Genomic DNA, 24,760 nt, shown 5'->3' with positions numbered 1-24,760 from the left:
CTTCATCAAAAATTCTTGCCACATTTTCCTCCAAGATAACTCCCCCACCAATATGAAGGTAAAATCAAGTTGAAGCTCTAAGAATCCTTAGACTCAAGTGAGCAATTTATAACTTGAAGCAATTTATAACTGAGAGGGAGCTCCTAAACACATTCCCATAATTAAGATATTTTTTGTAGTATTCCTCTACCCTTATATCTCTAAGATTTGGGACATGTCCTCCAAGTCCTTGGCTGACATAGAATGGGAAACAGTGATACTGGCTCAACACCAGGGGTACAAATTAATGACAATGAGAAGTAGATAGATTCTGGATATATTTTGAAGATAGGGGCCATAGAATTTATTATTTGATCAAAGTATGTTGAGAGAGAAGATTCAAGGTTTTAACCTGAATAATGGAAGAATGAATAAAATTTATGAAACCAGATCAGAGATAATGACAGATGTCCTTCAATGGATGAATAGTTAAACAATCTATGGTAAATCTGTACTATGGAGTACTGCTTACCAGTAAAAAATAATGAACTATTGATACATACAAAACCTGGGTGAATCTCTACACTGCATATAAATCTATTGTTGTCCCAATGTAAAAAGTTTAATTAAAGAAAAACTAGGCACATTAGAGACTTGGCATTGAATTATTTCTACTGCTGAGGCCTTGGAAAAACTACTCAGATTCCTGGGAGACACAGCCTCACTGGAGCTGCTAAAGAAATCCCAACTCCACTAAGTGTTAAGAACCCCTATAGCCAAGAATGAGTGGAATTGAAAAATGAATAAGAATAAATTTGGGGCTTCAAATTTTTTAAAATTCAATTCACAAGGACAAGCGAATTTTAATTTTAGTTATTTTGGACTTGGTGCACATGAAGATTTTGCTTCAAACTTTAATTTCTCCCAGGGAGGGTATAATGGCCAGGAGGTGGGGGTGAGAACCACCTTATATATAAATTGGAGTAATCCACATTAATGTGCATTATCACACATTACTACACGTCAAGTGTATTGAGTGTGTTTAAACATGTTAAACATGTCATCACATCACTACAGACCCTTTGAAATGTAATGATGGACTTAGTGTGGGTGGGGAAATGTCACATGAAGTCACTTTTAATATTGGGGCAAAAAGTGAGCTCAGGTTGATTAATATTCAACAGGAGTGGTCCTCAATGGAGCAGTGATTGGTTGGTGGAATGGCCTTATATGAACAGGAGCAGCATTGTCCCAGGGGACTGCTGGTCACATCTTCCTCCACGGATAACCAAACCTTTTTCAATAAAGACATCATAGTAAATCCCAATGAGTTATGAAAACACAAACTTGGAGAACGATAGAGGAGACGTGTTTCTTTTCATTCTCAACATTTTCATGAGGAGTCGTTTTGTTGACATATACTGCTGATGTTTCTCAACCTATCCTTTTACTCTCTCTCTCTCTCTCTCTCCTAATGTGGAGTAACTTATATGATTGAAAAATTTAGAAAGAATAACCAGACATGCTGGGCTCAGGAATGAGGGAGCTTCTTCTTTTTGCTGTGCATAGAAAGAATATTCCAGTGCTCCCCTATCCCTCAGCTGTCCCCATTCAGGGAAGACTGCTCCCATCTATACTGGTGGGACTTTCAAGTGAGTTTGCCTAAGTATAGCATTTCGTATTAGCAAGTCTATTTGTCCTTTGTTCTCAAATCAGGATTCTTCACATTGGCCTTGGTCAGTAGTAAAGGTGTTTTTTTTAAAACCCTGTCATTTATTTGGTATACGTCTCAATTTATTCAGAAAGAAGAAATAAGAATAAGAAATGTAGTTTGTTGGGGGTTATTTAAGCCCCGGTATGTAAATAAGCTTAAAATAGTGTATTAATTTTCTAGAGCTGCTGTGACAAAACACCACAGATTGGGTGGTTTAAGTAACAGAAATTAAAACATATCATCTAGCACAGACAATGCTTAGTTTAAAATGTATGTGGAATTACAAAGTCTTAAAAGTCACCAAAGCAATTTTCAATTAATATAGAATAAAAGTGTTGGGGTTGGATTGCATTGCTGGATACCAAGACTTAGTGTATTGAGACACAGTCTTCCTTAGAAATCAGTGGGAAAGAATAGGCCTGTGAACAAATGGTAATGGGACATGTTGCCATTTACATATTTTAAAAGTTCATTGAGATACCTATCTTATATATTACTCCAAAACAAATTCTATCCTTATTAAAGACCTACATGTGATTATTTTAAAACCATAGAAGAAAATACAGAATATATTTATTATAGAGAATATATTTATTGTACTAGGTGAGATTTGTATACTACTTTCAGGAAAAAAAATACAAACCATAAGTAAATAGTAGATTAATAAGTTTGTTTAAATAAAAATTTAAAAATATATACCACAAAACGCATGATAAATACAACTAAAATCAGGTGATTCACAGAGAGAAGATAATTATAAATTTTTAAAAGAAAGAGATCAGTATCTGGAATGCATAAAAAATCTACGAGTCAATAAAATATTGATAAACTACAAATAGAAGAAAATGGTAAAGCATATAAAAAGGAAATTTATATGAGGACACTCGAAGGACAAATAAACAGGAAACTAAGCTCAAATTGCTAGCAACTAGATACATGAACATTGTTAAAAGTGAAATACCATCAGTTTGGAAAGAATAAAATACTGAGAAAAATAGACAGAGGCAAAAATCTTATACTGATGATGAAAGTGCAAATTGGTATAGCCAACTTGGAGAGTATTTAACAATATTTGGGGGGAAAAAATGTCACACAAATCCAATATTCCCGGGAACCCTGTGTTTAGCTCTGTCCCAGTGAAATCCCCATGTATGCACCAGAAGATCATTGGGAGACAATTATCCATGCCTCTCTCAAGTTTCTGCGCACCTTGCAAGCAAAGGTACTAGCTGTCCTTCTGTTCCAAGTGATCTTTTCAAGGATGTTTGTAAGGTGAACAGACTGAAAGAGGTAATGTCTGCAGAGGGCAGACTTGCTTTCTGTTAGTACAATAAAAGTAATGTCTCCCTTTGGAACAAAAATCAAGTATGTTTGCTTATAGCGTGTTATAAAAAATTTGGGTTCCCTGAGCTCAGGGTCCCTCAGCTATGATGCAGATCACTGTGCATAGTTTTCATCTGGGCCCCTACAGATCGTTCTCCTAAAAGTCAAGAGGAAAGGGGAATTGGTACAAATACGCAAATTTTCATGCTCTTTGCTCTGCCATCAATAATAAAGTTCTTTGCCTCTAACATGTCTTCTGCCAGAATTCATGAAACTATGGCAGACCAACTTGTTAGCTTTCAAACAGGGTAAAATTCCATACTTTTTACAGCTCCTGACAGACTTGTACAAATTAATTGTAGCAGTGTTTATAATCATAAAAAAAAATTAGAATCAAGTTGGATGTGTAACAATGGAGGGATGCATTTTAAAAGTTGTGGAATCTAATATAGCAACTAAACTGAGTGAAATTGGTGCACTACGTTTACTCATACAAGACTTCCATTTTTATAAGTCAAAATTAGTTGATTGCTAGCAATCTTATACAGTTCAACCTAATATTTGTATCAACATAAATAGATCTCAGAAACAAAATTTAACTTAAACTTTGATTTGTTCACTACAAAATGACATGCAAATTTTAAGATAGAACCATCTTTTTCCTATTCTCATTGATGGAATAAAAATATTCCACTCCATTGTGGATGGGAAGACACTGACTTCAGGATAATAATTGCTCCAGGACTGATGAAAACAGTGTGAATACTAGTGAGATTTTAACTGTATCTGTCCAATTCTGGTTCAAAAACCAATAAAAATCACAAGTAAATGTTATAATACACCAAAGAGTTTTGATTGTATACTTGGGTGGTGGCCATAAAACTTCCTGAATTCCTCTTTATGTACCAGGTATCCATCGTTTCTGAATTAGAGCACAGTGTTAAGGTAGAGTAAATGTGCAGAGGCTCAAGATGGCGGCCACAACTGGGAGCCCATTCTTCTTCGCTGGGCTTTCCAGTCAGGCAGAGCAGCACCAGAGCCCTGCTCTCTCATTTTCTGAGAAGCCATATCTTGGTTTATAAGACTGTTTTGTCTTATAGAAAACACATTATGAGTCACTCCGAGGAGGATGGGCCTATACCCTAAAATTGTCACCATGTGTCATTAAATGTCATATAGTTCAACTGCAGGAAATTTTTTTCTCATAATGAGAAATGCAAAGTGTAGGCTGGTTTCTAGTTTTTATATTTTTTTAATCCTGAAAAAAACCATTAATGAGTTCATACATTTAAAAAAACATTTTCCAAGTAGAGTGACTGTGTCTCCGCTATGCTACCTTCCCATCTACTAGATCAATATGTTTTTTAACCCCTTTTTTTGTTTCGTTTTGCAAGATCTATTTCTGGAAAAAGTTGGAGACACCTCAATAAAATAAAAGCAAAGGATTATACATGTTTAGAGCTTGAATGAATTTTTTGCATTGACGTTTTCACTTTATAGATGAAAATATGTAGATGTCATTGGGTTGAGGCTATGTCAACGTCTGAACTCACATCTGCTGACCGACCAAATGATATTCGTTTAAGCGCACTAGGCTCGATGAAGGATGGTGAAAACACTGAGGGCTCCCTGTGTGCCAGGCACTGTTCTAAGCCCCTTCTCTGTATTACTTAATTCTCACATATAAGTACCATTTTTTTCCCATATTAGAGGTGAAGAAATTGGGTACCAGAGAGATGACGTACATCTCCCACCACCACACATGTAGGGACTGATGGAACCAGGTGCTAACCTAAGCAGCTTTATTCTGGAACTCACCTACACCCTTAACCACTCTTCTAGATTAATTGAGGACATGGGCCTTAATAAGTCCTTGTCTGATCATCAACTTTCAGTTTTGACGATGAACTTATCTAGTCCTACAAGCAAGGGTGAAGGTTTTCTATTCATTTTACAAAAAATATATATAACCAGAACGGAAGAATAACTGGGATCTTGGCCTCATCCGTCCTATCATTATTGGCTGGAGAGCACAACTTGCCCTGTGAGCCACAGGAGAGAATTAGATCATCAGAAAGGAAGAGAAGAAAATAGTACAGGTTCTATTTCCCAAGAACTTTGGAAAAGCAGAATCAGAACACCGAAATAGCACTTGATCAAGAGTCAGAAAAACTGTGTCTGTCATCTATGTAGCGCTCTTATCTGTAAGACTTACAGCCATTGTTACACATAATTCATGACTTTTAATGCAAAAACATGCTCTAATTTTAACTAGCTCCTGGATAAATAAGGACTTACTATGCCTAGGCAGATTCATGTTGCTATGTAACTAAACACACCAAAACTCAGTAGCTTTAAACAACCACCATTTATTAATCTCATAAGTCTGTGGATTAGAGGAGTGGTTCTTCTTGTCTGGAATGGCCTCAGTCATCCTCCTGGGCTTTATCAAGTCTTTCTAGCTGGCTGGTGAGTCACGTGTGGCTGGATGATCTAAGATGTCCTCATTTATATATCTGGCATTTGGCAGCCTGTCACCTTGAGTGATAGGGGTGACCAAGTCTATGTCCCTCATCGTTCAGCAGGCTACCTTGGTCTTGTTCTCATGGTAGAAATTTCTAATAACAAAAAAGAGGAAGCTGCATATGGTGCTTCCAGAAGACCCACGGTACTAGAGGAGTGCTCCAAACATATTATATTCAAATACTCTTTTCTGAACCATTCCCCACTGCCTGTTGTATACAGCCCATATTCCTCACCTTGACATTCACTATCCTACACAATACGGGTTCTACTTAACTTCCACATCCTCCTTTACAACCCTCCCTCCCTTTCCAATTCAGACCTTATTATATAACTGAAGTACTCTATTAATAAACTTCCAAACAGTTTCTTTCCCTTTCCTTTGGGTGTTCTTAACACTTTTCCCTCTATCCAAATATTCTTTCTTCTGGCCTCTGCTTGCTGAAATTTTGCTTCCTTTTCAAAACCCAGCAAAAATACAAATCCCATGCATATTCTTTTAACTTGTTTTGTAATGCCTGTGTGATTTTCTCTATAATCTTATGGCATGGTTTGCACTAATCATACTGCTCTTAGTAAATACTTCCTGCACAATAGTTCAACTGTAAGCTCTCTCAAATGCAAAGATCATATTTCCTTTTCTTTTGTGCTTTCTGTAGTACCTAGAATAATGTTCAAAATACAATTGGCAAGGGAAAAATATGTTTGCTATTTGCTGACTTGAATCGAATAGAAAATTCAAATTAACTTAATGGGTATTTTCTTCATGTTTTTGAAACCAGTTTTGTTCACCAGGTTTTCTCTCTCCATAAGTGCCTTTGACTACTAATAACAACAGAAAAAATAACTATCAAGATCGCATTTTCCATTCCTCCCTCAAAAACAGAGTTTAAAGGCCATTGGTGAGAGAAAGTAGGAGGTGAAGCATAATTGTTTGCCTAGAGCTGTCCCACCAAGGTGCCGTCCCATTTCCCTGAAACCACAGGACTGACTCACTCCCTCTCCAGGTCTTCGGGCCACTGAGCCCTCCCTACACCTGCCTCCCAGTCACTAACCTCCCTTGAAAACTCTCCTCCACCTCCTGAACTAAGAGCAGTACTTGGTTTCATTGATTGCCTGATTTGAAAACAATGAGGAGTCTCAGAGTTATTTAAAAGACTTGGCAGCTGTTAGTGTGTACCCACCTCCACACACACATACACCATTCTGGGCCCAAGTTGAAGTTATTGTTCTTACTGTCAGCCATTTCCTGCCTTTGCCAGTTGGTAGAGGGTGGGTCTCAGTATACTCAGGCACTCTCCATAAGAGTTTGACACTTCGGACCTGTGCATATGTGCGTGCGTGCGCGCGCGCGCACACACACACACACACACACACACACACACACACACACACTAAACAAAACTAAACACATATTTCATTAAAATGTTTTTACAAGCATAGAAGCTATTAAAAATAAAATCCATTCCCTCAATCGCTGAAAATCACAAGTGTTATATTGTCATGTTTGCTTTAAAATTTTACTTATAAAACAGGACATCCAAGATAACTTGAAATCTTCTTTATTTTTCTCTTCAATGTCTTCCTTATAACAACTATAAGAAAATTGGTGACTTTTCTTCAAGTTCTTTTCTATACATTTGTGTTTACTTGTCCCTAAACAGTATTATTTCTTAAGTATTTGTAAATGGCAGCAGATTGTGCTTAACATTCTTCAGCTTGTTATTGTGTTCAACTCATGTACTTGAGATCGACTCTTGCTAATACATATGGATTTCACTGATTCATTTTAGTATATAATATTCTGGTAATTCTTTAACTAGACTATACCATTTATGCATTTACTTCTACTGATAGATATTCGGATGATGCCAGCCTTTTTGCTATTATAAGCAAAGTCGCAACAAATGCTGCACTGTGTGTAAGCCTAGAAATAGTATTGTTAAGTTCTTGGTTCTTTTAATTTCACTAGATATTCCTGCACGTTCTCTGCCTCTTACCTTTCTTCCACACTTCTTTCTTGTTATCCAATCGATGGTTCTAAAATGCAATCTTGATCACGTCCCTAAAATATCTAAAACCCATTAGTGACTTCCTGCACTCTGTAGGATATGGTATCAACTTCTTCGGCTGACATTCAAGATCCAGTATAATGTGGCCCTGCCTATCCATCCAGGCTTATCTCACACATACTTTGTACCCCAACGATACTGAATTATTTCTTACTCTGTGATGGCATAGTGAAAGGTAGCTCCTGCCTGGGATTCTCCTGCCTGGAATTCCCTTTTCTCTCTTTGGTTTCACTTCACCCTTCAAAGCTTATCATAGATCCACCTCCTCTAATAATAATCATCATGATGTTTTTCATTTATTAATTGCCTGCTTTTACCTGTAACACTGACTTTATTTATAATTTCTTATTTAAAACCATTTGAGATAAAAATTATTAGCACTAGTTATCATTTTACCTTACAAGAAATTGAAGTTCTGATAACTGGATGAATTGTCTTTTTTATTCTATTTTTTTCAATTGCTGGTTACATAGCCATGCCTCCACTAATTTATACATTCCTTGAAGAAGTAAAAACACTGTAATATTCATATATGTAATTCTAAGGCTTAGCCTAAGGTGTCAAATATTTGTTAAGTAAATTAATTAAGTATCCTTGGTAGTAAAGTACTTTTTCCTTTCCTGGAACTCATCACATAGGGAAGAATTTGCAATGGGTTCTGAGCTCTTCGGTTGTCACTAACACTTGTGGTAAAGGCATTTTGCCAAATATGAGTTAAAATTACCTTTTGATGTTAAAACCACTCCTTATTAACCAAATCATGAAGCCACAAAAGGTTGACACATTTCATCCCACCAGTTTCACTGACAGAGTGCATCCTTCCTTTCCCAGGGTTTAATGCTCCCTCAAGCTCATATTGCCTTGATTAGGTTTCAGATTTCAGAATTCAGTGGTGACCCAACAGGAGGTGATAAGGAAGCTCTGGTAGCTTCCCTTGAACCTAAATGTTACATGAATTAAAATAAAATGAATTCCTGTCTCTGGAGTCTAGCCTGGTCCTCACACAAAGAGGTATTACAGGCTTCTGTAGAAGAGACTCACCCACCTTCATAGAGCAGAACTGCATTCCCAACTATGGGTATGAAGTAGAAGGATGATATTTCATCAGATGTGAGCAGAGCAATTAGAGCAGATGTACTTAGAAAAGTCCAATGTGTTGGATATGGTGATGAAATATTCAGACTCTAAACACACTGATCATTCCCTGGGTTGTACCCAGAATCCTCATCAGGAAGTCTGTGAACACAGAAGTAGAGAAGGGAGACCTAGAAACGAGCAATATGGATAATCCCTAGAAAAAGAAAGTTGTATAATCTTTAACCTGGTGATTTTTTCCTTTGTATAATTCCTTCTAGGGAAGAAATCATAATTTTGTGTCTTCAGCCAGTTGGAACACATAAATAGAAACACCTGTTGTGTGTACATTGTAGATGTGCCTTGTGAATTAATTGAGGCATTATTTTGTGAATTCTAGGCGGTGTCTTTCTAAAAGCTAATATTTAAAGATTTGCCAAACAAATATTTTATTATTAAAATTTTCTTGAGATGGTGAAGAATTAATGCCAGCATGTCAATGGCTCAAGTACATTTAGAATGGATTAAATGTGACATTAAAATGTGCTGAGCTCAATGCCTTAAAAGTCAGCAGTATTGGTTCTGCACATAAAAATAGCTACCATTTCTTGAATATCTACTTGATTTTGTGGTCTAACAAATTGGGCTGATTTCAGCTGGTTTTTCCTGAGGTCACTCATGTGCTCGATGGCCCAACAATGGCTGGGTAGTCCAAGACGGTCTCACTCAAGTTGCTGGCAAATGATGCCGGCTGTTGACTAATTGGTTCAGGGGCTGAGATGCTTTGTCTCCATTCCACATAGCATCTTCTCTGACAAACTTCTAGATCCGGCTTCTTTACATGATGCTGGAAGCATTCTAAAAAAAAAATAACAACAAAAACAAGTTGTACAGCGTCACTTCTGACTCATTCAACTGGCCAATTCAACTTGCCTCCAGGGGAGGCAAAACAGACACTACAGCTTGATAGAAGAAATAGCAAAGTCCCATTGCAATGGGAAGTGGGTACCAGGAGGTAAGAAATCATTGAAGCCATCTTTGCAAACTAGGTACCAAACGTTGACATTGCTCTCTCTCCTTCCCCCTCTCCTGTCCTTCTACCTCTCCTTCTCTCCTCTTTCTTTTACATTTTTTGGCCTTGTTTTGTTTCCCTTGGACAAACCAGTCAATGCTAAATGAGCTAGATCAGTCAATGTGAAACAAGAAAATTCTTAAGTCTCAGTCTTCATTACACAAAATTCAGTCTTGAAACTATAAAGATTTTCTGCTTTGACAACATAAAGTTTCATCTGTTAAATGTCCTCCACTTTGACTATTGTTTTGTCCATTATTTCCTAAATCTGTGCAATGCATAAACTTCAGATGCTAATAATTTTTTTCAATGAAGAGGGGGTAAAGTCTAAATTGTCTTCCAACTTAGTACTTCTCAAAAGTCTATACCTCCAAAGTGAGAGGGTTTGTTTCTATATCCTTGACTTCTTGTGAGAAGTGAAACTCCTACTTACATGCTGTATTTTGAGATTAGTCAATATATCATATCCATAGACCTGATGTGAAAATTAAATCTGGTAAGGCAGAGCCAAAACTGCGGCTTCCTCCAAGAAACTTTCAGCCTAAAGGGAGAGACTGACACATGCATGATGATAAGTATCACAAGGCAGAATCCTGTGAAATATCCAACTGTTTTACATCTCACATTGGTCCATGACAGACTAGTCAGTGCTGACTCTGATGTCTTGATGAGAAAGCTGTTAGCCCAGCCTACATGGCGCCAAATTCAGTCTTTAAATATAAAGATTTTCTACTGTGCACACATAGAGGCCACACACACACACACACACACACACACACACACACACACACACACACACTACTATAAAAGGGAAATAGACAAAGTCCACCGGGAAATTAAAAGATGAAAAAAACACATTTGGTTGTAGGCAGCAAGAAAGGTCTGAGATGCTTCATAAATGTCTGTTCTCTTTGTCCATCCTGTCTCTCCGAATATGAGTTTCTCCTTGTTTTAATGAGAGTTTGGATTATATAATTCATGGGTTCTGCTGAGCTCTAGCATTTTATGCCTATAGCATAGGCCTCTAACTGGCATTACAATTTCTAACATTAGTGAGTCAAATTCTCCACAGTCTTTCAGAAGCAGTCTGCTGTCCCATGAAAAACAGTTGCTGCACTGCAATCCATTTGCATCTTACCTGTTCCCTCGTAATGACACGGCCCTCACCCCAGTGAAGTTTAAAGAAAGCCTCTAACCCGACAGTTCAAGTTAGGGTACAAAATGGGAAAAACAAATCACAATCAAAATGAAAAAAAAATTTGTACCAGCAGAACAAATGACAAGTCAATTTCATAGACGCTTAATACTCTGCTATTTAATGTCGATGACTTCTTTACAGATATCTGCATAGGACAATGATTCCTCCGACCTGCTCTGCTGAATTTTGTAATTTTACCCAAATACTCTATTTTTTCCCATCACCCAGATAATTGTTATCTTTCAAAGACTTAAATTCTTACGTGTTTATGCTTTATTGTAATTTTTACCTTTTAAATAACTTTCAAATACACCCTTACAATTGATCATCAAACCAAAGCGTGAAAGGTTTTCATAAATAAGAAAACAGAGCCCGTAGAATCCAAGGGAGCAGCCTGGTTTCCACAGTATGTGAATGACAGATCTAGGGTGAAACCCAGACACCTCACCTTGAAACCAGTTGTTTTCCTACTATATAGAACTGGGGGGATTTTTGATAGTGGTGTACGTTGGCCTGAACTTTTTTTTTTTAGAGAAAACACCGCTCATCGGTTTCATTGCTCTGACATTCACAAGGCATAAAAATAGAAGCAGATATATTTGGTGCCAGCTAGGCCACTTTGCTGCTCATCTCCCACTGGACAGCTGGACAAAGGAATAGCTGCCAGTCAAGGCTGTTCTGCCTGGCACTCTCAGATGTATTGGCACCCAATGCCATATGCCAGCTGGTCCCCGCTCTTTCTGAATAGACCTTGTTTGAGTAGGATAAGGACCCAGCCATTAACGATGCAGCACCAAACTTCAGTCTCCTTCATAATGCAAGAGTTCAGGTCAGAGCCAGAGAGTAGACCAGACTCCCTTTGAAAAATTTATGCTTCTGGTTTTGTGGAGTCAGAACCTGGCTTATTGTCAGATATATCAGTATATGAATCCCACGTACCACAGTGTAGCCTCAGACAAATCACTTCGCCTCGCCCAGCTTACTCTGTCGGTTCCTTACTCTACAGTGGGGACAGTGCTTATGTTTAGTTGTCTGGTGAAGGTCACATGTGTATATATGAAGGAGCCTGGCATGTGTCAAACCCCCGATCAGGATGAACTGATCCAGAAGCCACATCGGTCTGGGGCTTGGTGTAATCTCTAGCAGAGAAGTCTCTGGGGACACCTGTTATCAATCTTCAATTGTCTAAAGGACTGGGAAGAGGAAGGGGGTTAGACATTATTGTGTCTTACTCTAGAGAGGAGAACTAAGACCAGAGTTCCAGTAATTGCAGAAATATAAATTTTAGTTCAAGTTAGAAAGAACTTTCTAGAACCCGGAGCACTTAAGTGATGGGAACATTGGGAGGGACATGTCACACTGGAGACTCCTAGGAAGAGCTTGAGCACCATCTCTGGATGTTATAGGAAGGAGCCCCTTTCTCCTCTACTCTTTTATTCTGTCTGTCTTTCCTTCCATCATCCTTCTGGTTATTCCTTGTTCCAAGTGTATTGAGTAAGGATAAAGTCATCAATACATCTTATCCTAAAAAAGTAGTCTACACAATATAAGTCGGTGCTATATCAAAGATTTAAAGTGTGTTGTGGAAGCTAGTGAGCATGAGAAGGAATAAAAATCTGCAACTAGGCATCCAGAAAAATTAAGCATTGCACCCCCGAGGAACTGTGATGTATTCTTCACTAAGCGTAAGCCCCTTAAAGCCGGAGAAGTAACTTCGGCATCTTTATCTTACATGCAGTTCTTTTGACATCGAATACATTTGGCCTGTATGAGTTTGCTAGGACTGACGTTATACAAACTGAGTGGCTTAAACAACAAAAGTTTATTGTCTCAATAAATTCTAGAGGCTAGAAGTCCAAGATCAAGGTGTTGGCAGAGTTGGTGTCCCTGAGGACTGTGAGGGAGAGTCTGTTTCATGCTTGTCTTTCAGCTTCAGGTGGATTGCTGGCCATCTTGGGCACTGTAGAAGCATCCCCCTGACTTCTGCCTTCGATTTCATGTAGTGTTCTTCCCGTATATGTGTCTCTGTGTTTAAATGTCCACCTTTTATAAGGATACTAGTCCTATTGGATTAGAGCCCATGCTAATGACCTCAACTTAACTACTTACATATTCAATGACTCTATTTCCAAATAAAGTCACATTCCGGGGTACCGGGGTGAGGACTTCACTATATGGATCATGAGGGGATGCATCCTAAAACAGGACCTTACATGTGGTAGATGTTCAATGTTTTCTGCATGAATGCAGCTAAAATCAGAGTGAGCAAACCTAGAATTAGAAATTACTTGATGAAACGAGCTCTCTCCCCGCTAGATCTGGATACACTCTGTGATTCAGGCTTTCCTAAGGTTCTTCCAGGGCTACCTATAATAAGTAGAATTTGTCTTCTTGATTTATTTCCATCTTCAGAGTTCTATGACTGTGGGCAGGTGAGGGGAAGGAGGAAAAAGCTGAGGAAAGAGGATTATTTGTGAGGGTGAATAAATGATTGCTTGAAGCATTTGAACCCCTTTGCTTGATATAATATTATTAATTAATGACTACTGTTGAAGTATCAAAAGCAAAATAATTAGAAAGTAAATAGTTAATATTTGCTGAGTACTTGCTAAGTGTCAGATTCTATACCAAGTGGTTTGTGTGATTAGAGGGGAAACGACTCACAGCATCGGGGGCATTGCCGCGTACACCCCTGCAGAAAGGAGGAACTGAGTCCTGTAGAGCTCAAGCAACTTGACCAAGATCACACTGCCTTTAAGACAGCTCAAGACTCAAAAGAAGTCTAGCTCACTCAAAAGCCTTGTCTCACAAGTCCTGTCCTGTGCTGCCTTTTCTCAACTCTTACTTTTTTTCACAATAAACTCCAAATGGTGTAATCTGCTCAGTGGCTCAGAGTGAGGGTGGAGGGTGGGGAGGATGGAGTTCGTACATCAGTGTATAAAACCAATACGTTTCAAAGAGGGCGGGAGGGAAAGGGAGAAAGAATTGGTAGAAAGAAGGGAGAATACTTGCCGGTACATTTTTTAGGTAAGTAGGTGGGTGGCTACTTATAACCTGTCTTCTTCAAATTATTTTTGGCTATTGCCACCATTAAGAAATACATGACAATAAAACGACTCAGAAAATTCTATTTCCTAGAAAGTCACCTGACCCTCCCTTCTGCGGAGGTGTGGGGAAGGGCACCAGATGTGCTGAGGTTTGCCCGATCGAGCATTCTTCCGTCGGTACTCACCACAGTCCTTAAAAAGGAAATCATTTTGAGTGAATTAATTAAATGAAGGTGGTGTTGCAGTCGGGTCTCTCTGGCTGTCTGGATTGATGCAGTGACAGTGAACAAAAGTAAGGAGAAGCCAGCTTACGTCAGAAACCTCATAGTCCCCTCTATTTCTGAACCCCAGGAAACAGGTCTGTAAGCCTGACTCCGTCACCGAGAATGAGAGGGTTCAGACAGACAGCTGTATTCTTCTCCCCAGAGCACGTCGCCAGGAACTGTGCGACTCCTCGAGGAGGGACATATGGAAGTGAAGCCACAAATCCTTTCTCTCTTTCTTTTCCTAGTCTTGATGCTGAGGTTGCACACTTTGTAAATATAATTTTCCTTTTAGAAAATGACGTGTGGTTTTCAGAAGTGCCAGTACCAAGTTTTCCCCATGTGCATTTGCATATTCCATTCATTTGTCTGACCTGCTCCTAGAGAATTTCACATAGTAATAAATGTGAAATATATTTACTCATTACTACAGAACTATCTATTAGGCATTATTCACTCCCACATTTGTGGGGGACACAGAGGTGAAGTAACTGGAGAAAAATGCAAAGCTTCCTGTTAGATGCTTAAAGCACTGAAGCAGAAGCTGTATGGCCAACTCGTTCAAAAAATAACTTTAGATTGTACGAGAGATGGAGGTAGAAAAATTTTTCATATAGATAGCACCCACCCCACACATTCATAGTTCTTATAGTCTATCATAAAAAAAAAAAAAACAGAATAAAACATATTATCATACAAATCACCGTATGTTTACAATTGCTATACATATATTGTGAAATGAGAGCCTATAAATGAGAGATATAAATGAGAAATCCAATCTGGCCTGAGTATCAGGACAAGCCTCGATAAGAAAAGATATTCAAGCCACGACTTGACAGTTGTGTGAGACTTAGATGGGCAGATGAAATAGTAAGACAAGAAGGAATCTCACATACTGTGGGTCAGTGAGGATCTGAATGATGGAAAGGGTGTGAAGGAGGAGAAAGGTGATCTGAGGTGAGGCCGTGGAGTTAGAAAGGGACCAGGACATGCAACTGCCACCAAGCCATATCAAAGCTGATCCATGTCCTAAGAATAACAGGGAGACTGAAGGATTTTAATCAGGGGAGTCACAGGTTCAGAAGAGTATTGAAAAGATCACTCTCGTTGGGAGACTAGGAAGACAAGGGACAAGAAGAGAGGGGTGAGGCTGCTTAGAAGATTCTGGAAAGCTTCCATGGAAAAATGCGGTAGCTTGGACTAGCGTTATGGCAATTAAGATGTAAATAAGTGCTTAGATTTAAAAAGTATTTAGAAAGAACCTTGCCTGGATGTGACTATTATTAGATATGCATCTGAAGATGAGGGAGGTATACAAGACCACTAAGGTAACAGCCATATGCAAATGGGAAGCTGGAGCTGCCACTTTCCGAGGTAAAAAAGACTAGTGACAAAGCATATTTTCTGGGAAAAGATTATGAGGTCAGTTTGAGATAGGTGTGGTTGCTTTACCTGTGAAACAACATCCAGGCAGAAGTGTCAAATTAGTGCTTGGATAGTGAGGTAGAGGTCTAGAGCCTGGGAGAAATATTTAACTTGGAGCTATCAGTGTGAAAGTTATAGCCTTTGATGTGTTAATGAAGCCATGAGCAATGAGAAGATGAAATCTGAGAAGGCTTAGACTGGGACAGCAGGTGGGAATGAGGAACCAGAGGCTCTTTCATATCTATTTAGTTGAGGAACAACAATTGAAAAAAGCTCTGGGAAGTAGCGACCAAAGGTGTGTGTGGAAACAGGAAAGTACTACAACAGGCAAACTGAAGGAGTGTTGTCTCCAGGGCAAAGTGGTCAGCATTGCCCAGAGTCAAGTACAGGTGGTGAGTGCAAAGATGGCATGGGACTGGAGATTTGAATATCGCTGTGATTTCTGGACAGTCACTGCTCAGAAGTGATGGCAGCAGCCGCCAGAATGGAGTGGGAGGTGAAAAAACGGAGAAACGTACATATACAGAAAGCTCCTTAAATGTGGTTGAAAAAATAAAACTGGGACAGCGGCTGGAGGGGAATGATCCAGATGCTACAGAGGGCATCTTTTCCCACCATCGATTGAACCAAACAACCTCCAAGGACCCTTTCAACTTCTAAACACCACCAAAGTATAAGAATTGGCTGTGCCTCCAGTAGTCAAGGCAATCTTTACAGCTGTTTTTCTTAGTGTTTGCATTCTCAACCCATGACACAAAGCCTATCACACTATAGATGCTACTAAATATTGGCTGAAAAATTAAAGTTATAATTGGTGGAGAACCTGTTAGGGCTTATGAAATACCCACAGGAAATGAAAGAACTGTTTGACTAGAGGTCTAATAAGAATAAAGGCCAAGATCTTTTAAAACCCAAAATGTAATAATCCTTGTGAGCAGAATGACTAAGTGAGCAAAAGGGCTGAGCGCTCCTGGTAAGGGAATCTACACTTATTAGCCAATGAAACCACCAATGCAGATATGCACACACTGGAAATGATTCATTTAGAAAGCGTAATGGCCCAGCGGCCAGAAGCCCCTGTAGGTTTTTTTAACAGTCGGTATTGGAATGACCCTTTCTCACACTTGAATGCTGTGAAATTAAGTGTCAGGTCTCAAGATATGTAAGGAAATGATTGAAAGCCAGATAGAGTAAAGATGAAAGTGCCTTTTCTCTTGGGTTTCTCAAGATATGATGGCTTGATCATTTATCAATAACTGCCTGATTACTGGTTTTAAAGTCTGGTGTTAGGAAAGCTAGAAAAATGTACTTAAGCTGACGGTTAACATCTGGGGATATGCAAAGTCATTTAGCCTAGTGCGTTTGACACCAACCTTGAGACTAGAAGGAAGACTTAGACTCTAAACTACTATTAACGATAATAGCTGACATGCAGTTCCATCCTGCTGTGCCCTTAAATTTGTTTTTCGCCCTGCCTACTATCCAATTTCAATAACGATAATGATACAACAATAGAAGTTGACATTTATTTACTGCTTAATACATGCCAAACACTAAACATCAAATCCTCTAAATACACTCCACTTTACAGAAGGAAAAACTAAGAACAGAACAAATAACCTGATAGGATAGCATAGTTATGAAGTCATTCGGTTAGGGTTTAAGTCCAGCTAGATGCTGACCAGAAATAATGAAAGGTACCAGAATAGTCATCCTGTAGTGAATGCATCAAAGCAAATAATGACTAGCCGGGGAAGAAGAAGCATCTCCATCAAAGCCAGCAAGGAATGGGGAGTGGGACAAGAACCCACACATGGATCTAAAGCCATCTCCATGTTTTTCCACACCTTGGGTATGGTGTGATATTGGTGATGCTGCCACATAGAAGCAGGCTTTGGTTGTTTATGCCCAAACAACCCTGACTGCTATGGCTACAGAAATCATCTATCCAGCACAGTTTTTTTAAATAAAACCCTAGAAGATTCTATAGTTGACCATCTCCGCAGTTCCTCTTCCACACTGATGCCACATTCAAGGAGAGATCCTCCCAAAGCCTAAGGTCACAATGGTCATCTGGTGTCAACATTTTTGTATGGACCCCTTTCCCTTAACTACTTAAGTAATGATCTAAGAAAATAAACAAGCAACAGCAGGTACCACAAAAAATAAATGAACATCTGATTATCTATTAAAAACAAAATTATTTTGATAGTGTAATCTTTCATTTTATGCTGAGTACTTTTATCCGACCTTGATCATCAGCGAACATAATTATTCAGGCAGATCTAAAAATGGTCACAATTTACATTTAAATTCATTAGTCATTACGAACCAATACGTCTGTAGCCCTGACGATGGCATACGCACACATACACAAACAAGTACATTTCGTGATTATGACTATACTATCAATAGGCCTACATTCTCTTTAGAGTTGAATAGACTTGAGGATTCAAGAACCATAAGTCAAAAAATCGTAATAAGAGTTTTGCAGATTGTGTATTATCTTTATATTAAGAATGGATCTTGAAAGCTAGACTCAGAGATGGTAACTCCTCAATTTTGCATAATCCACAGCAGTGGTCTTTCTGTAAAGGGCCAGAGCATAAATATATTAGACATTGTGGACCATATGGTCTCTATAGCAACTACTCAACTCTTCCACTGCAGAGAGAGCAGTCACACATGATGGCCGGACAAACGCGCATGGCTATTATGCAGTTCTCTTAGCCCTTTCTTCCTCTTTTGTTGTCTTTCTTTGTGAAATTCTGATCTTTCATAGTGGTGTGTTTTGATTCCCTTTTTTGTCTTTTTGTACCTATTGCAGGTTTTTGCTTTTCTGTTACCACGAGGTTTACATAAAATATCCTATAGATATAGAATGGTCTGTTTTAAACTGAGAACAACTTAACTTTGATCACATACAAAAATTCTTTTTTTTACTCTCTTTCTTCCATAATTTTTTTTTTTGGTGTTACAATTGACTTCTTTTCATATTGTGTATTCATTAACAAATTATTATAGCTATACTTATTTTTAATACTTTTGTACCTTTATACTAAAGTTAGTGATTAACACAGAATTATATTACAGTGTTAGAGTATTCTGAATTTGACTATATACTTCCCTTTACCAGTATGTTTTATATTTTTTTACATTTTCATTTTACTAATTAATATCCTTTTATTTCAGCTTGAGGAACACATTTCTGCATTTCTTGTAATGCAGGTTTAGTGGTAATGAACTTCAGCTTTTGTTTGTTCTTAGCTGGCACTTATTTTTCTTTTAGTATTTTGAATATATCATCCCACTCTTTCATGGCCTGCGATGTTTCTGCTAAAAAATCCACTGATACACTTATGGGTTTCATTATATATGAGGATTTTTTTCTCTTGCTGCTTTTAAAACTTCCTCTTTGTCTTTAATTTTAGACAGTTTTATTATTATTTGTCTTAGAGATCCCTTTGAGTTGAAATCTTGGGGTGACCTATTAGCTTCACAAACTTGGATGTCCAAATCTCTCCATGGATTTGGGAAGTTTGCAGCCATTATTTCTTAAATAAGCTTTCTGCCACTTTCTTTCGTAGGAGCTAGCCTGGCACTAGGACAAGCCTAGAGCCTAGGGCTGTGAGACTCAGCCTATGACTGGTGGCCACGGGGGCTTCGCTGAAGTTTCAGTGTGTAGGGCTGGTCTTGTATTGAGGTGGGCTTGGAGCTTGGGTCCGTAGGAGCTGGCTGAGGCCGCAGGGGCTGGACTGGTGCTGGGGTGCATCAAAAGCCTTGGTTCTCAGTAACTGGCCTGGCATTGAGCCCATCTGGGAGCCTGGACTCTAGGTGTCCACCTGGAGCCTGGGTTTTGGAGGACTGATTGGGAGCCTGGACCCATGCAGGGCCTCACAATCTGGTCAAAACTTGGGTGGGCTGGGGACTTGGGTTCGTGGGAGCCTACTGGGGGCCACCGAGGGCTGTGGGAGTCGTCGGATACCAGGATGGACCAGTGCCGGGGTCCACAGTGAAGTCTGTCTCACTCTCCTTTTCCCACAGAAACAGTGTCCCTCTCTATGCTGAGCTGCCCAGGCTTGGGGAAAAAGTGATGGGGTAGCGTGAATCTCTTTCCTACCCTTTTCAACGTGTCTTTTCTTATTTTTGTGCTTCACCTATAATTCCGCACCTAGAATTTTTGGCTTCTGTGAAGGTATTTTTGTGTGCAGGGTGGTTCAATTTGATGTTTCTGGGAAAAGAGAGGCACTAGAACTTCCTATACAGCTATTTTGCTGATGTCACTCTCCTAGATATTTTTGCTCTTACTTTAAATATGACAAAATTAGGCCCCTGAGTAGATGACTATTTTGCATGAAGTCAAACAACTCATTAGAGCAAGTCGGGGTAAGAACTCAAATTTGTCTGCCTCCAATACTTGTGTATTTTCCTTCGCAAAAGACCTTCTTTCCAGAAAGGAAAAAGCAGTGAAAATAAAAATAATTACGCCTTTTAGCAAATAATTATAACTAATTATACATTTGTTTTCCATGCACAGAGGTGGGAGGATAAATTTTTATGCTGCTCCTGTCCTTATAAACACATCCAGATATTTAATCATTTAAAAGGAAAGATTCTAGTGTCAAAGCTTTCACTAATACCTCGGTTGTCAAAAGTTGAAAACTCCAGATAGATGGCCCTTTGTTTAAGAGAAAAACCATAATAACTTCTTATATTTTTAAAGATCGGCCAAGCCAATCTTGAATAAAAAATAAATTATTCTGTGTACTCAATGAAAAAACTAAGACGTGTTTTGCAAGTGGGCCCAGAATAGAGATATAAAGGAGCCTAGGAAATGGGAGAGAGAGAAGAATATGGCACGAGAGTGAGGGCCTGGCTAATATGGCAGCCAAGAAATCCATAAAGGAGACTCCAGCCAGCGAGAAACCCTGTGAGGAGTGAGTCTGCAGATCTCTGGGAGGTAGAGAAGTTGAGACCTCATTAGTAATTTTTCATGGTCTTCTGCATAGTACTGCCACAAATCAACTCTTTTTTCTCTCTGAATCTTGAATCAAAACAAGGAAAGAGGACTAGTTTCACATTTGCGTTGACTCAAACTAGGAAGTGAAGAGCCACAAGTCACAAGACACTAGCAAGATCAAGTATCTAGAAAAGAAACTTGAAAAAAGGAAAGAATAGGGGAAATTTGTGACCCTTCCCAACAGGAATCCAAGCAGAGCTAATAGGAGGATGTATTATTGTTGGGTGTTTTTTAGTGTATGTAGCTGGCACTGAAGCCTATTCATTTCAATCTTAAGAAAAATGGTGATCAACCACATTTGTTTTATCATTCTCCCTTTTTCGTGTGTGTGTGTGTGTGTGTGTGTGTGTGTGTGTGTGTGTCCCCTATACTGGTAAATACTTCAGTGTATACTTCTTCAGAGCAAGGGCATTCAACTCCATAACTGTAATATAATTATGAAAATCAGGAAATTTGACATTGGCACAATATTATAAATTAACCTGTAGATCGTAGTCAAAATTCACCAATAATATCTTTGACAGCAGTTTTTTTTGGTCCGATATCCAATTCAGGACCACATACTGCATCTAGATGCTGTGTCTCTTGGTCTCCTTATTTGGAGATGGTTCCTGAGCCTTACTGTCTTGATAACACTGACACTCTTGAAGAATACCAGCCACTAATCATGTCGACAGCTCCTCAGTTTGGGATTGTCTGATATTTCCTAATGATTTGATTCACTTGAAGCATTTAGGGCAGGAACATCCCAAGTGATGTCTGAGTATCTCATGTGGAGTCACATGGTTCAGTTCATCCCATTTTTGATGGTGTTTCTTCACAAACCACTTCTTAATTGCAAATGGAAAGATGGTAACTTTATAATGGAGAACCGGGCAAACACCTTAAGTTATCAAAGTTAACATTACCAATAGCTGATATATTTTTTTAAAGTTACTTCAATAAAAGATTCAGCTATTTTAAGAACTGATTTGCCACCCATAAAAATTACACATTCTGGTAAAAGAAAAAAAAAAAAGGCATGAAAAATGTGCCCGGTATTTGCAGCAATATTTACTTCTCCACTCAGCACATGAGATCTAGAATAATTTTGATGACGTTTAATGAACCTCAAGTCCTTAATAACAAGTTGCATACTCCTGACATGTCCACATTATCTTTTTTAATCTTCTCATGACCTCATGTCCAAAGGAGGGAACAAAAGTAACTTGGCCAAGGTCACGAAGTTCAAGTACAGCACTGGAATGTGAGTACTCTTTCGTCTCTCTGCAAGCCCTGTGTTCTTCACTCTGTACATATGTATTCAACACCACGAAAATATGGGTAATCAACATTGGAAAAGCACTCGACAGAAGCTCTGGCGAAGGCCGGGTACTAATTTCTATTTTCATACTATTAGGTAGCGCTCTGTAACTCCCTTATTGAAATAGTAATTCAAAGAACGGATGTGGAAAGGATGTGGATGTAGAAGGGAAGTGAGACTATGTAGGGCAAGTGGTGGAAGGAAAATGGATCCCATTTTCCTCCACGTGAGACTGACGGTGCCTGTGATCTTCTAAAAACAACCTATGCTGATCTGGGTGTCAGTCTTTCTGGGTGACTGGGCCCCAGCTTGTGAGCTCAAGCATCTTTTCAGAGAAAGCAGGAAGCTGTGTTTCACAGTAGATAGGAACTTAAAAGCAGCAACTATATATAGCACTCTAGCTTAGAAAACCCCTGAAGCCTCTAAAAGAGCCCCAAACTCTCTGTTTCAATCATCTTCAACTTCTAGATAAACCTCACTTATTGGCGGGAATCTCATCAGGCAGCTATTTGGAAGAGACGCCATGAAATAGAAGTCACGTCGCCCATCCGGTTTGCAAGAGAAGATGTGGACCAGGCCAGGACTGTGGGGAGGAGTGTGCAAAGCTGCCTACCTTTCCCCTTGAGCTGGGCCAAAGCCCGTCTTCCTCTACTTTGAGTCTACAGTGCCAGCTTACCTGCACTCGTAAAAATGCTTTGCAGTTACCCAGAGTAATGAAATAACTACTTGATGTTTTAGAAATAACCATCTGAATCCTACAGAGGGTGAATGGGGCTAGAAGACTCCTTTGAACAAGAAGTAGAACCGCAAACACTGGAGAGGCAGCTGGTGGAGTCCTTAAGCAGTAGGTTGCGATCACTAGCAGGAGTCCTTCCGAAGTTTACCTTTCCCTCGGCCTCTTTGCCCTTCAAGGAGGATGCCTGGGCTAGTGTGTGGAGATAATCTATCCGGATCGCTTTCTTTTTATTAGCAGCTATCCCGTGCTGTGTCTGGAAGCAGCTGGATAAATTGTCCTTGCCCAGGTCACTCAGTCACGGCTCTCCTCTCAAGGGATGCACTCCTTTACCCTTACTGGCCTCAGCAATTTGGCCTATTTTGTTGTTGTTGTTGTTTTTTCCACAACTACCACACCAGGTTTCCCCATGCAGGTAGCCATCTGTCACAGCAGAGCCCGTCCTCTTTGGCTGCACCTTTCCTGCTTCCCTCAAAGACCAGCGTACAAGACCCAGAGTGTAAGACCCAGAAGCCACTCGGGGGGAGGCAGGTACACCTGCGTTTGATGGAGTCCCTTCTGTTATAAACTTGTGTGACCTTAGTCAAGCTTGTGTGTCAATTCCCTCATCTGTAGAACTGGCGTGATGATAGAATTCACGTGTCACATAACGCATGCGAAGTTCTTGACACAGAGAAAGGATTTAATAAATCTTCGTAATTAGTAATGGTGTCAACTCACTGCGGTCGCTCTCCGTGCCCATCGTCATCATTGTCAGTCTTCTTTAGTCATTATGAAGAATTAGATAAGAAAGAAAAATCACGGATTTGAACATTTCTATTAGTTTCAGAATCTTACTGAATTCTCCTTGTGATTTTTTTTTAAAGGAATATGTCCTGATCCCCTTACTTAAAGGACATTTCTCTTTACTAGAAATGCCTGTTTCTCTAGGGAGGATGTAAACTTACATGGTGGAAGCGGTAAGAAGGGAAAGGTCTATGCTGCCTCTACCTGGCGCAGCTGGGTCCAGGTGAGGACCCGAAGGCAGCGGAGCAGGGGGCGGCCACCCAAGTCCTCCGGTGGCCTCTTGGTTCCCTTTTGCCCGGGGCCCGATGTGGGGGGCTCGGCACTCGGGCTTCCATGGGCCTCGGCATCGACTCCGCCGTGTTCAGAGCGCGCTCCGGGGCAGGTGCGCTGCCCGCTCTGACTACGTACGGCACAGGTGCCACCCGAGCGGGGCGCGCGTGCGGGTCTGCTCCGCGTCCCTCGGTCCGGTCCGAGCACAGCGCCTGCCCGCATGCGGAAGGCGCTCGGCCTGGGTTCCCTCTCTGTCATTGTCTTTCTCAGTCTCACTTTCTGTTCCTCTTCTGTCGGTTCAGAATCACATCAGAACAGAATCGTAGATGTAAATCAGCACCCCCCCAAGACACACCCACCCCAATAGACGAATGAAGAAACGGGCTCCAAGAGGGAGCACCCCGCTGCCTGGGATCTCACGGCAGGTGAGCAGATGGCGACAGCAAGAGAGGTACTCGGGGGTCAGGGCTTCTGGTCCACATTCCCACACAGCCTCTGCATTCAAAGGCGTGGAGGCTCCAGCAGGTGTCTACGAGTCGGGGGAACCCCGGATGAGTGACTCATCGCAGAGAACACGCTGTTTCCTCAGGAAGGATTACCTGTGCGCCTCCCTCATGCCCTTCTTGATTGCGAACTGCCCCTGACATTTAGTGACCACACCTCCCTCCTTGTCACTTACACCTCACCAGAGTCTTCCCCTTCTTCCTCCCCCACCTCCACCTTCTTGCAAAACTGGCTCGTTCTGGGCATCAGCCACATTCTTTAGTTCTAACATGAGGGTGGGCGCTAAAACGATCGCATCGATCTGCGCTTTCAGAGGGGCCTCTAAAGGTCAGCGTCTCTGACCAAAGGAGTGGCCGTGAGTCCCCAAGCCCGGGGGGCAGAAGCGAACAGGTGGCATTTCCCGAGTATGTGCCGGGCATGGTGAGAGAAGGTGATGCTACCGGGCCTGGCACGA

General features: G+C 40.2%; 1 protein-coding gene across 27 annotated transcripts in view; it reads right to left on the bottom strand.

Moving 5' to 3' along the window:
* LOC105292562 overlaps positions 1 to 24,760 on the bottom strand; it is a 713,386-nt gene that overhangs the window by 26,640 nt on the left and 661,986 nt on the right. For 25 of the 27 annotated variants that reach the window (XR_002780497.1, XR_002780494.1, XR_002780499.1 and 22 more), the window contains one exon: positions 8,657 to 9,543. The exons of the other annotated variants lie outside the window; for them this stretch is intronic. The gene's annotated coding sequence lies outside the window, so the exon portion shown is untranslated. The remainder of the gene's footprint in view (positions 1 to 8,656; positions 9,544 to 24,760) is intronic. 27 annotated transcript variants of the gene reach the window in all.

The sequence above is a fragment of the Pteropus vampyrus genome, unplaced genomic scaffold (genome assembly GCF_000151845.1).
Source record: "Pteropus vampyrus isolate Shadow unplaced genomic scaffold, Pvam_2.0 Scaffold59, whole genome shotgun sequence".
Lineage (NCBI taxonomy): Eukaryota > Metazoa > Chordata > Mammalia > Chiroptera > Pteropodidae > Pteropus > Pteropus vampyrus.
This window is presented reverse-complemented; position numbering and strand designations above follow the sequence as displayed.